We start from the raw sequence: 11,188 nt of genomic DNA on the forward strand, positions 1-11,188 counted from the left end.
CTGTCTAATCAGCATCTTGATATGCCACACCTGTGAGGTGGGATGGATTATCTCGGCAAAGGAGAAGTGCTCACTAACACAGATTTAGACAGATTTGTGAACAATATTTGAGGGAAATGGTCTTTTGTGTGTATAGAAAATGTTTTAGATCTTTGAGTTCAGCTCATGAAAAATGGGAGCAAAAACAAGAGTGTTGGGTTTATATTTTTGTTCAGTGTAGATAGATAGATAGATAGATAGATAGATAGATATTTTCACATAGAGACAGACAACCATTCAAACTCACATTCACACACAGGTAATTTAAAGTCACCAATCTGCATGTCTTTGGACAGTGGGAGGAAGCCAGAGTACCCGCAGAAAACCCACGCTGACATGGGGGGAACATGCAGACTCTAATCAGAACATCCTTCATTATGGTGGAGGGGGAATGATTTCCGGGTTACAAGAGGAGAGAGGAGGCGAGTAAGCATAGGTTAGCATGATGGAAAGGAGCCCATGTGTCTTGTCTTTTCCTAATTGTACATATGTATTCCTGGACATGCACACACAGATTCATGCATATACAGATGCACACAGTGTCCTGTTTCAGAGTGATTTATGCCTTCTGGTGTCAGAGCAGTTGCCATAGAGACTGGCAACACACTAAGAACAGGGAGAACGAAAGGAAAATATAAAAGAAGGTAAGGCCATGACATCAGCGAAAGCGTTTAAGGAGCCAGACAGTGGTGTCAATGGGGCGAACACAGCAGATCACACAATAACCCATCATATCTATATGTTGTTTCAACTATGACTGAAGAATCCTTTCACCACATTAATAAACACACATTATGTCACGTTGACTGATGATTTTATCTTGATGTGCACATTCATTTTCTCTGATATTGGTCTACAAACAGATCACAGATCTGACTCAAGCCCCTGCTGTGACCAAAATAGGTGACATCACATCATGATACGTAAACAAACGGGGCAGGTCCAACCTGTTACTGCTGATCGCAGTTATAAAAAAAGATTAGTTCCTACTGGCTCTGAATATTATTATGGCTGGACTTCATGATATGGTCAATTCTCTAAATTTCTGCCAAACTTGACCATAGGTTACAATGCCTTGCAGTTTGCCTCAGTGATTTACATTCATACTAACGTTAGTCATCGAACGTCAGTTAGCTAGCACACATATAAGTCATGACAATGGTTAAGTTTGTGAGGCTGTCATATGTGCTATCACTCACCCACACTGCAGCTCTCTGTCTGTTTCTTTCACACCTTCACCAGGATTATTTCTTACTGATATTAACTGTCCAGATTAATGTAAGGCGATATAGCTGGCTAATGTTAGCTAAACAAAGTGCAAATGCTGACTTAGTTCATTGATAAACAAAGTGACAAGTACCAGTGAGTGATGAAGGTCCAGATTTATAATAATCTAGCAAATATCATCACTTCGTGACAATAATAGGAAACATTAGCCCGTGTGAATATTACTAAATATCATTTGAAGATTGGTTAGTTATTGCTAATAAAACACATATAGCCTATCATACTACCTGCTAACAGCAAGCAAGTTAGCCATCTTGGACCCAGCTGCTGGACAGGGCCATGATGTGTTTGGAGACCAATAACAAAGAAAACAAATGCGCATATTTAGATTAAAAAAAAAAAAAAAGTGTGTTTTCTGATATGATGATGATGATGATGATGATGATGATGATGATGATGATGTGATTTGCCACGCTGCCCCATTGATTCCAACTGAACTGAAACCAAAGTCTGGCTTCTCGAACGCTGTTACTGACATCATGCCTTCTTTTTCCTTTATGTTTTCCTTCAGAGATCTGTCACAAGAGATGTTTTCAGCTTGGTCTCTTTGTCTCTGAGTTCTGTTGTTTGACTTCACATCAACTGACTGCAAACAACATGCAGACTGAAAAATCAGACAAACAGCGACAACAGGAAGCATTACATATGTATTATGATGGCTTTCATTTTAATACTAAAAATAAATAAATTGCTGACAGCTCATTGTTATGTAAGGTATAATGTGCAGCAAGTAGGTCATTATTAATTAAACCAGGACAGGGTCATACAGGATCAAGTGGAATGATGTTTTCTACAAAACACATTCGTTTTGTTGCACTTAAATGTAAATTTTAGGAGTCAGGGATCCCCTCTGTGAAACTTTTGCTGCCTCTATTTTCCAGTGGAGAAGAGTTGTTTCTGCTGTTAGTAGAAGTAATTAACTGGTAGTAATACTACAGTTCCAATGGCAGCAGAAATACTAGGTCAGTGCACTAAATTACAGTGGGGTATAATACACTTTTTAAAAAAATATCTGTGTAAAGTAATTCTGTAGCCTTTCAATTCAATTCAAATTTTATTTATAAAGCACAATATCACAAATCACAATTGCCTCACAGGGCTTTACAGCATACGACATCCCTCTGTCCTTATGACCCTCACAGCTGATCAGGAAAAACTCCCCAAAAAACCCTTTAACGGGGAAAAAAACGGTAGAAACCTCAGGAAGAGCAACTGAGGAGGGATCCCTCTTCCAGGACAGACAGACGTGCAATAGATGTCGTACAGAACAGATCAGCATAATAAATTAACAGTAATCCACATGACACAATGAGACAGAGAGACAGAGAGAGAGAGAGAGACAGGTCAGACAGTAATGACAATAGCTACAATAACATTAATTTTAGTTATTATAACAGTAATTGTGGTAGAACATGTTGTAAGTATATATTAATATATGATAGTATACATGTGTGACAATAGTCATATGTGTATAATAACAGTAGAAGTATGACTAATGACTAATGATGGCAGCAGCAGCAGGAGGCATCTGGCAGGACCACGGCAGCAGCACAACCACACACGACCCACGATCCAGGCACAGCTGTGATACGAGTTAACCTGAGAGACAGTGGAGCACAAAGGCTCCGGAGAAGAAGCCGAGTTAGGAATATGCAGAAATAGGATGTAAATGTTAGCAAATGAAGAGTAACCAACTTTTCAGAAACAAAAGGAGAGACAGATAAGGAAAGAAGGTGCTCAGTGTATTATAGAGGATCCCCCGGCAGACTAGGCCTATGTCAGCCTAACTAGGGGTTGGTCCAAAACAAGCCTGAGCCAGCCCTAACTATAAGCTTTATCAAAAGGAAAGTCGGTGTCTGCCTCCCGGACCGTAACAGGAAGATGATTCCACAGGAGAGGAGCCTGATAGCTGAAGGCTCTGGCTCCTGATCTACTTTTGGAGACTTTAGGGACCACGAGTAACCCTGCGTTCTCAGAGCGCAGTGTTCTGGTGGGATAATATGGCACTATGAGCTCTCTAAGATATGACGGAGCCTGACCATTTAGAGCTTTATGTTAACAGTAGGATTTTAAATTCAATTCTGGATTTTACAGGGAGCCAGTGCAGAGAAGCTAAAACAGGAGAAATATGATATATGTGAAATATGAAATATGAGCCCTTACATACTGTTCATATTTTACACCTTCAGAGAATGGTACGGGCCAACTTTGACCCAGCCAGTCCCCTCATAACAAGTTTCTATACCAAATTTTTTACCACAGATCTATTCACACTGATGAATTGATAAATATTCTAGAGGACAGGGGGAGTGCATTTTGAAGGCTTTAAACCACTCCTTAAAGGAGCAATAAGCAAAATTCATCATTTCTAGATTGAAGGAATTAAAAAATTGCTATGTGAAGAACTAGAGGTGTAATTTCATCTGGAGTATAGCATGACGTCACACACCCTCTCTCTGTGTTGATCTCCAGCCTCTTGTTTACAAGCCAGTCCGGCTGCGTGTTCATGTACGTTCATGTGAATCNCCTCCCTATAAAAGGCTACAGCCAGTGAGCAATGGCAGCGGGTATTTTTGAAGTGAAATGGCGGAGTCAAATGTCTGTTTTAATTAGTGTTAGAGTAACGTTAGGCACATTAAATTTAATGTTACAATCGTAGCATGGGTTAATGTCCGGAGCTTGAGTTATTAGCGGCTCTGTCCCAGCAATGGGTCAGGTGTTACGGTTGTGTTAGGTGAGTAGCCCGGCAGCCCAGCTAACATTTGCAGTTAGCATTGTAAAATGTAGCCCAGCGGGCAGCCTGGCGGCTGTGTTTAGCTATTCCCCTGCCTACTTCAATGATGATGGTACCTGTAATAAATGTAATATATTTGCTGAAATGGAGGCGAGGCTCAGTGACTAGAAGAGCTGGTAGAAGCGCTCCATTGCTGTAAGTTACTCCAGTAGCCGTAGTAGCTCTAGTGCTAACTCCAGGAGCTAACGCTAACGTTCCTACTCTTCTGCGTGAGCCGGAGTCGTGCTCATGGACTCACAGAGAAGAGTAGGAACGTTAGTGCTAACGCTATCAGGAAAGCAGGGAAACAGCTAAACACAGCAGAGACTGAGTGGGGGGGGGTGGAGAGCAGAGGTAGAGGGAGGAGTGGCTCATGACACACTTTGTTTTGGTCTACAGGCAGTGCACAACAGCAAACCTAGCGGTGAAACAATTTCGCTTTTTGCGCCTTTAATTGAGATAAACCATCTACTATCACACAATATCACATCCTATTTTCCCAAGGACATGAAAACATAACAGCTAAAATGTATTTAATTGAAACTTAAAATGGAAAGAATATTCTGGGTTTATTATTCAACCATTTATAACCATTACAACCATCAAGCACTGTCCTCACTGCTACTCCACATCATTAGTAAAAACTCAAAACCCATTTCTAATTACAGCTATCAACTATTAATTCAACATTTAACTAACTAACAAAACAAAACAAAAATCTAATTGCAAACTAGTCTTTGCATTGGAAGCAGTGGTAGGAAACGCTCCCGCATTAGCAGTGAGTTGTCTCTGTTTTGCAGTCCTATTTGCAGCTCAGGTACCTTTGTAGTCTTGGGCAAATGCGGTGGGAATGCAGGCAGTTCTTGTGAAAGTGTCGAGGTTCCCCTTAAGATGAAAAGTTCACACGCTATGACTTTTTTATGAAAGTTTGGTGACATTTTATGACATATTATAGGCTACTAAAACTTTTTTATAAGATACTATATTATGTATTCTTATGAGATTATTATAAGATAATACACTATATTTGTAATGACATGTGATAGTATGACTTTTTAACTTAATTTTTATAACACACTGTCAACATCAGCAGTGAAAAAAGCCCATGTTACACTCATATTACATTCTAGTTTTTCACTTTTAGCCATAACTGAAAGTTAAAAGACACTACAGTGTACACTGGAAGGCAATCCAGGCACTTCAAAAATATAGAAAATGAGGAAGGAAGTATTAAAAAGCCTTTATTGTAGTGGCTAAATCATTAAAAGTGCCAACATGTCTCGACCACTGTAGGTCTTCATCAGGGCTTTAAAACCTTACAATAAAGGTATGGTCCTACCTATACAGTTACAGGAACCAATAGGAAGCCATCACATGGCCCATATAATGGCATGACATGTGAAACAAATAGAAAATAATGAAAAAATTACAAGTTGATAAAAACACAGAGTAACATGAGATGCAGAATATATTATAATTACGGCATGGAAAAATACACACAGACACGGCATGTACAGTTTCACAATTCCCTAAAACCAGGGGTTCAGCTCTCTGCTGCCTTGCAAGAAGGTCATAGGCTTGGCTATAAAGGGTCAAAGGGCAAAACAGAACTAGCCCTTTAAGGCAATTGAACAGAAAAGGAATACTGATCATTCTGTTTGAGGGAACCTGAACTCTTGAAAACTGTAGTCCATACACTTATATACACTAACTTTACTGTAGTACCAGCAGTAATATAACATCAGGTTTGAAAGGGAGGTTAAAATTGTGGTTCATACAAGTTACTGTGTTTCTGTGTGCCTATGTGCACAAGGTGGTGAACAGACGAGTCACGTTTCTGACATTGTAGTGTGTGAGTTTGTTGCCCTGGGTGATGATGTTTCCTGTGTAGGCAGTGTGTATGTGTGTGTGTGTGTGTGTGTGTGTTAGTTTGTATACATGCATGCATGTGCGTTTTAACTTGTGTGTTTTCATGTGAGGAGACTTGCTGTCTGTAGGAGACGGGGCAGCCTAAGATGTGAACAGTAATTCCACCTGGCAGTGTGTGTGTGTGTGTGTGTGTGTGTGTGTGTGTGTGGCACACTCTGCTCTCATGCTCTCCACTGAGAGTCAACAGGAGGACCAGCACACACTGTGTGGTCACATTTACACACCATCTCTGTCAGGTTATTGCACAGATAAACTATTAACTGATGTAAATGCACAGACACAGAGAGAGTACCAAAGTAGCTTCACATCTGTCCAAATATAAATAATAAAGGTGAGGAAGCCCTGATTTGTAAGTGTTAACATATTTACAAACAGATATCTGTCTTGAAATATAAGACAGTAGGTTTGACTAATACTTTTACATACATAAACATGTCTTCTACATAATCAAGGTTTCAAGTCAATGCTTTGTGATTCAAATGAATAACAGTCCCTCCCTCAATATGCAGGCTCAGTGTTTGTCACAGTATGCTTTCTTATATCAGGCATGAACAATGTGTTAAAAACTATTCAACCAGTTGCTGTGATGAAATTGTATTGGATTTTCTATACCACTAGATGGCACCAGAGCACAGACTACAGTAAAACCACATTTTGTTTGAGCCCTGCATGTTTTTGTAACATTAAAATATGCTGAATTTAACCCTGATTTTGTGTCTGGGGACCTTTTAAACTGCTCAGAAAAACATGGCAAAACAGAAAATGACACATTGCTTCAGTCTGGGGTCTAATGCTCGGACTGTTTCCCAGGCAGGAGTGATAAAAAATATAAAAGGTTATCAGCAGTGTGCAATAGGGAACCATTATGCAGAAAGTTTTCTAGCATGTAGGGAAGCTTATATGACACTACCTTGTGTTTTCTTCATGGGAAGGGCACAGGAAGGGTATCACGGCAGAAGACTTCACTGGAAAAGCAACCTAGAGGGAACTTTATCAGGTTTTCTTCATGGAAAGTACACCCTAGAGGACACTTTAACACATTAACTTTATTGGAGGGGCACCACAGAGGGAACTTTAACACTTTTTTTTTGGTGGAAGTGCACCCTAGAGGGCACTTTATCACATTAACTTCATTGGCGGGGCATCCTAGAGGGCACTTAATTAGGTTTTCTTCATTTGAGGGCGCCCTAGAGGGCACTTGATCACATATTCTTCACTGGGTGGGGCCCTTACAGGACACCATATCACATTTTCTTCCCTGGAGGGGCCCCTTAGAGGGAACCTTATCACATTTTCTTCATTGGTGGGGCACCCTAGAGGGCACTTCATCAGGTTTTCTTTACTGGAAAGGCACCCAAACCAGTGGTTCCCAACTGGTGGATCACTACCTAAAGTGGGTTGTGGGTCCATACTGAACAGACTGCAAGTGACTGTGTGTAAAAACACACTTTTGACATACAGTGAATTTCTGGCACTTTAATTTTGAAGTGCAGTTTCCTGCTGTAGAGTGACTATTGCACAACTACTTGACAGAGCTAGCAGACTAGCTCAACAACATGGCTAAACGCAAGTATGGCAGGTACAGTAGCATGCAAAAGTTTGGGCACCCATGGTCAAAATTTCTTATACCGTGAATAGTTAAGTGAGCAGAAGATCAACTGATCTCCAAAGGCGTGAAGTTAACAATTTTATAGTGGAAAAAAGGGAAAGGTGCACCATGCAATAGTTTGGGCACCCCAAGACATTTGAGCTCTTAAACAACTTTTACCAGGGTCTCAGACCTTAATTAGCTTGATAGGGCTATGGCTTTTTTACAGTCATTGTTAGGAGGCCAGGTGATGCAAATTTCAAAGCTCTATAAAAACTCTAACTCCTTAAAACTTATCCCAACAATCAGCAGCCATGGGCTCCTCTGAACAGTTGCCTAGCATTCTGAAAACTAAAATAACTGATGCCCACAAAGCAGGAGAAGACTATAAGAAGACAGCAACGTGTTTTCAGGTAACTGTTCCCTCAGTTTGTAATGTAGTTAAAGGGCCAGTGTGTAAAATGGGTTGAAAACAGTGACATCAGTGGTCAAATTCTAGATTGCAGGGCTCACTCGCTCACCCCTCCCGTCGGTTAAATGGCGGTGGCCTCGTAAGGACAAAAAGCCTTGCGCACGAGTTTTTCAGGAGTAGGTCTATCTAGCGACGAGGTGAATGTTTATTTAGAAATCTAAACCATGTTACGATATTGTAATGAATCCCTCACGAGCAGGAGACCAGAGGAGCGTTCAGGAAAAAGGCCAGTTTATTTGAGCACTCCAAAAACTCTGGTAACACTCCAGGGGGTAAAAGACTCCGTCCCAAACTCTGACTCTTCTAGCGTAACACACACACTTCATACACACATACTCGTTTACCATACCGAGTGGGTACCCCCCTCCCCTCTCTGCTCCACCAATCTCCAGCCCGCACACTGACTGACAGCGTAGCCTGTAAACAGAGCTCAGCTGTTTATTTAGCCTAGAAATATAAAATAAATGAGGTTGCAGTGACCTTGACCTTTGTCCACCGAATCTAATCAGTTCATGGTTGACGGACGGACAACCGCGAAACATAATGCCTCCATGCCTGTGATAGCCGTGGTTGGAGGCATTATGTTTTGAGCCCTTAAGTAATCATTGAGATGTCATTTGCTAAATCCACCTTATACTAAAACTTGTAAGATTTGACTTGCTGATAGATAATCTATCTTGAGTCAGTGGCAGTCCTGTCTGCCTGTCCTCATGTTTCTAAACCAAACTTACCAAATCCAACACTGGCAATCACTGTACATAATGAAATGAACAACCAGTGTCTTTAACAATGGCCATATCATTTGTCTTTTTACTGGATGTTTTACACTTGTTACAGTGTAGAAGCCTATCATAATGCACATGATCATAATTACTGTCGTCAGCAGCAGCAGAGCACTGCCACAGAGGAAAATAACCCTGTTCACACACATTAAACATGCTCCACATTATCCAATCAGTCACCTCTCAAACTGCACACAGCCTAATGGTCTTCTTACAAACCCACTGGGTGAGGCTAATGACACATTTATTCAAAAGGCTGTGCAAATATCAGACATATGCAAATATTCTAACACGTAATCAAGATGACACATATTTACCTTTGAACAGTCTTGTGTTCACCCTCCTCAAAGATAGCTTTAGATGCAAGAATTACAGTAAACTGATGATATGAATAGAGAAAGTGCAGAGACTGATGTATTTCTTATGGGAAAAAAAGGAAAGCTTAATTCCCTGCCAAGTTCTTATTAACTTTTACAGAGAAGCAACACAAAGCATTTTGACAGCAAACATTACTAATTGGCAGTGGCATGGCCTGACTTTTTCACTAGGTGGGGCTACGGCCCTACAGCGATAGCTATGTGTATTTTTTTTTTTAATTTGAACATTAATATTTTTAAAGTATTTCTAATGTCACAGAAACCAGAGTAAATCTTGTGTGAATGTTTTTATCATCATGTGATGTGTCATCATCAGTTGATGGTTGTTGGACCCATTCACCACCCCTCCTGCCCATCGACCTCAGACTTTTTGCCCCCTTAACTTACGTTGTTGTCTGGCTGTGTTTCCCCCTGACGCTGCCAACAAAAAATCATCATGCGGACGTGAAAGCACAGCTTTTTTGTCAGTGTCTGATGCTGGAAATCACTGTCCAAGCGCCGGTATTCGACGACTTTGGAATGAGACCTGGTTGATAGGGCAGGTGGGAGTGGTGGTCTAAGGGTCTAACAAACCCTGGACTTTCACCTGGGAGCCTGGCGTTGGCTTTTTGTTTGAATGTACAGCCAAGCCATGTCGTTTTTACAAACCCAACCATGTGCATGTGTGTTGACGTCTTGGTGCTGGTTGTGGCATCCCGGAACATCAGCAGCAGATGCAGGAGGATACCTAGCATATAACATGTAGATGTGAGAGTCCAGTGACAAATCGACGATATTTGATGACTCTCTGTGGTATTTTTATATATTTATTTAGGCCTTGGTAAATGGTATAACTACAGTAGCCAAGCCACTTTACTCCCAGGGCAGAGCAGACAGCTGACCCTGAGAGGCCTCCAGAGGCCCATCTGTCTTCTTAAACACCTTTGTGCTTTTCATAAATAAACACACAAAAAATTGAATGTTACCTCAAACACACATTTAACCTCCTCTGTCTTCAGTTCCCTAGAGAGTATTATTCCTTTTATGCTGGTGTGTTTACTGCTCCATGTGTCTTGTCACTGCTTTTTGCTTTTGTTTCTCTGAAAAGCACTTTGTGCTTCTTGCTTAAAGAGCAAGATCATTGTGATTGTAAACATATCCATCCAGCACAATGACAACATATGACAGAAAATTGTTCAAGGTTTCTAAAATTCAGATGGAGATATGTCTTTACAGTTAAAGCAGCTGTGCGGAACTTTTTACCATTAATAAAACTGCCCCTAGTTCGTATCACCCCCCCTTGAAGATCTGCATATTTATTTGAACCCAACAGCGACAAAAAAGTCTTTCCCTACATGGCTATTTAGCGTAGCCTCACTCGGGTCGGACGGACAGCGGAAGTCAGCAAACCAGAATACGGCACCCGAGGCGGAAGTGATTCTGTTCGCCCGCAGCGGCCCGCAGCAATTAAACCACAGAAGAAGAAGGAGCCATGTTTACAGTATTCTTCGAGTAAGCAGTAGCAGCGGGCGTTGCTGAACACATAACACCTAACAGTTTTACCAGAGATGTATCTATGAGGACTTGGTTGTACTTTTGATGTCATAGCGGATAACGAAGGAGCATCATGTAAAATTATCTGTGACTGTGACCATGAACACAAATATACAGCAGGCAGTTGTCCTCAGTTTATAAGAAATTCAGAGCTACACCAGCACATTTATGAACAGGTCTTACTTTACTACTAACTTGTCAATCAATCAATCAATCAATCAATTTTATTTATAAAGCCCAATATCACAAATCACAATTTGCCTCACAGGGCTTTACAGCATACGACATCCCTCTGTCCTTATGACCCTCGCAGCGGATAAGGAAAAACTCCCCAAAAAAACCCCTTTAACGGGGAAAAAAAACGGTAGAAACCTCAGGAAGAGCAACTGAGGAGGGATCCCTCTTCCA

The sequence above is a fragment of the Epinephelus moara genome, chromosome 14, assembly GCF_006386435.1.
Source record: "Epinephelus moara isolate mb chromosome 14, YSFRI_EMoa_1.0, whole genome shotgun sequence".
Lineage (NCBI taxonomy): Eukaryota > Metazoa > Chordata > Actinopteri > Perciformes > Serranidae > Epinephelus > Epinephelus moara.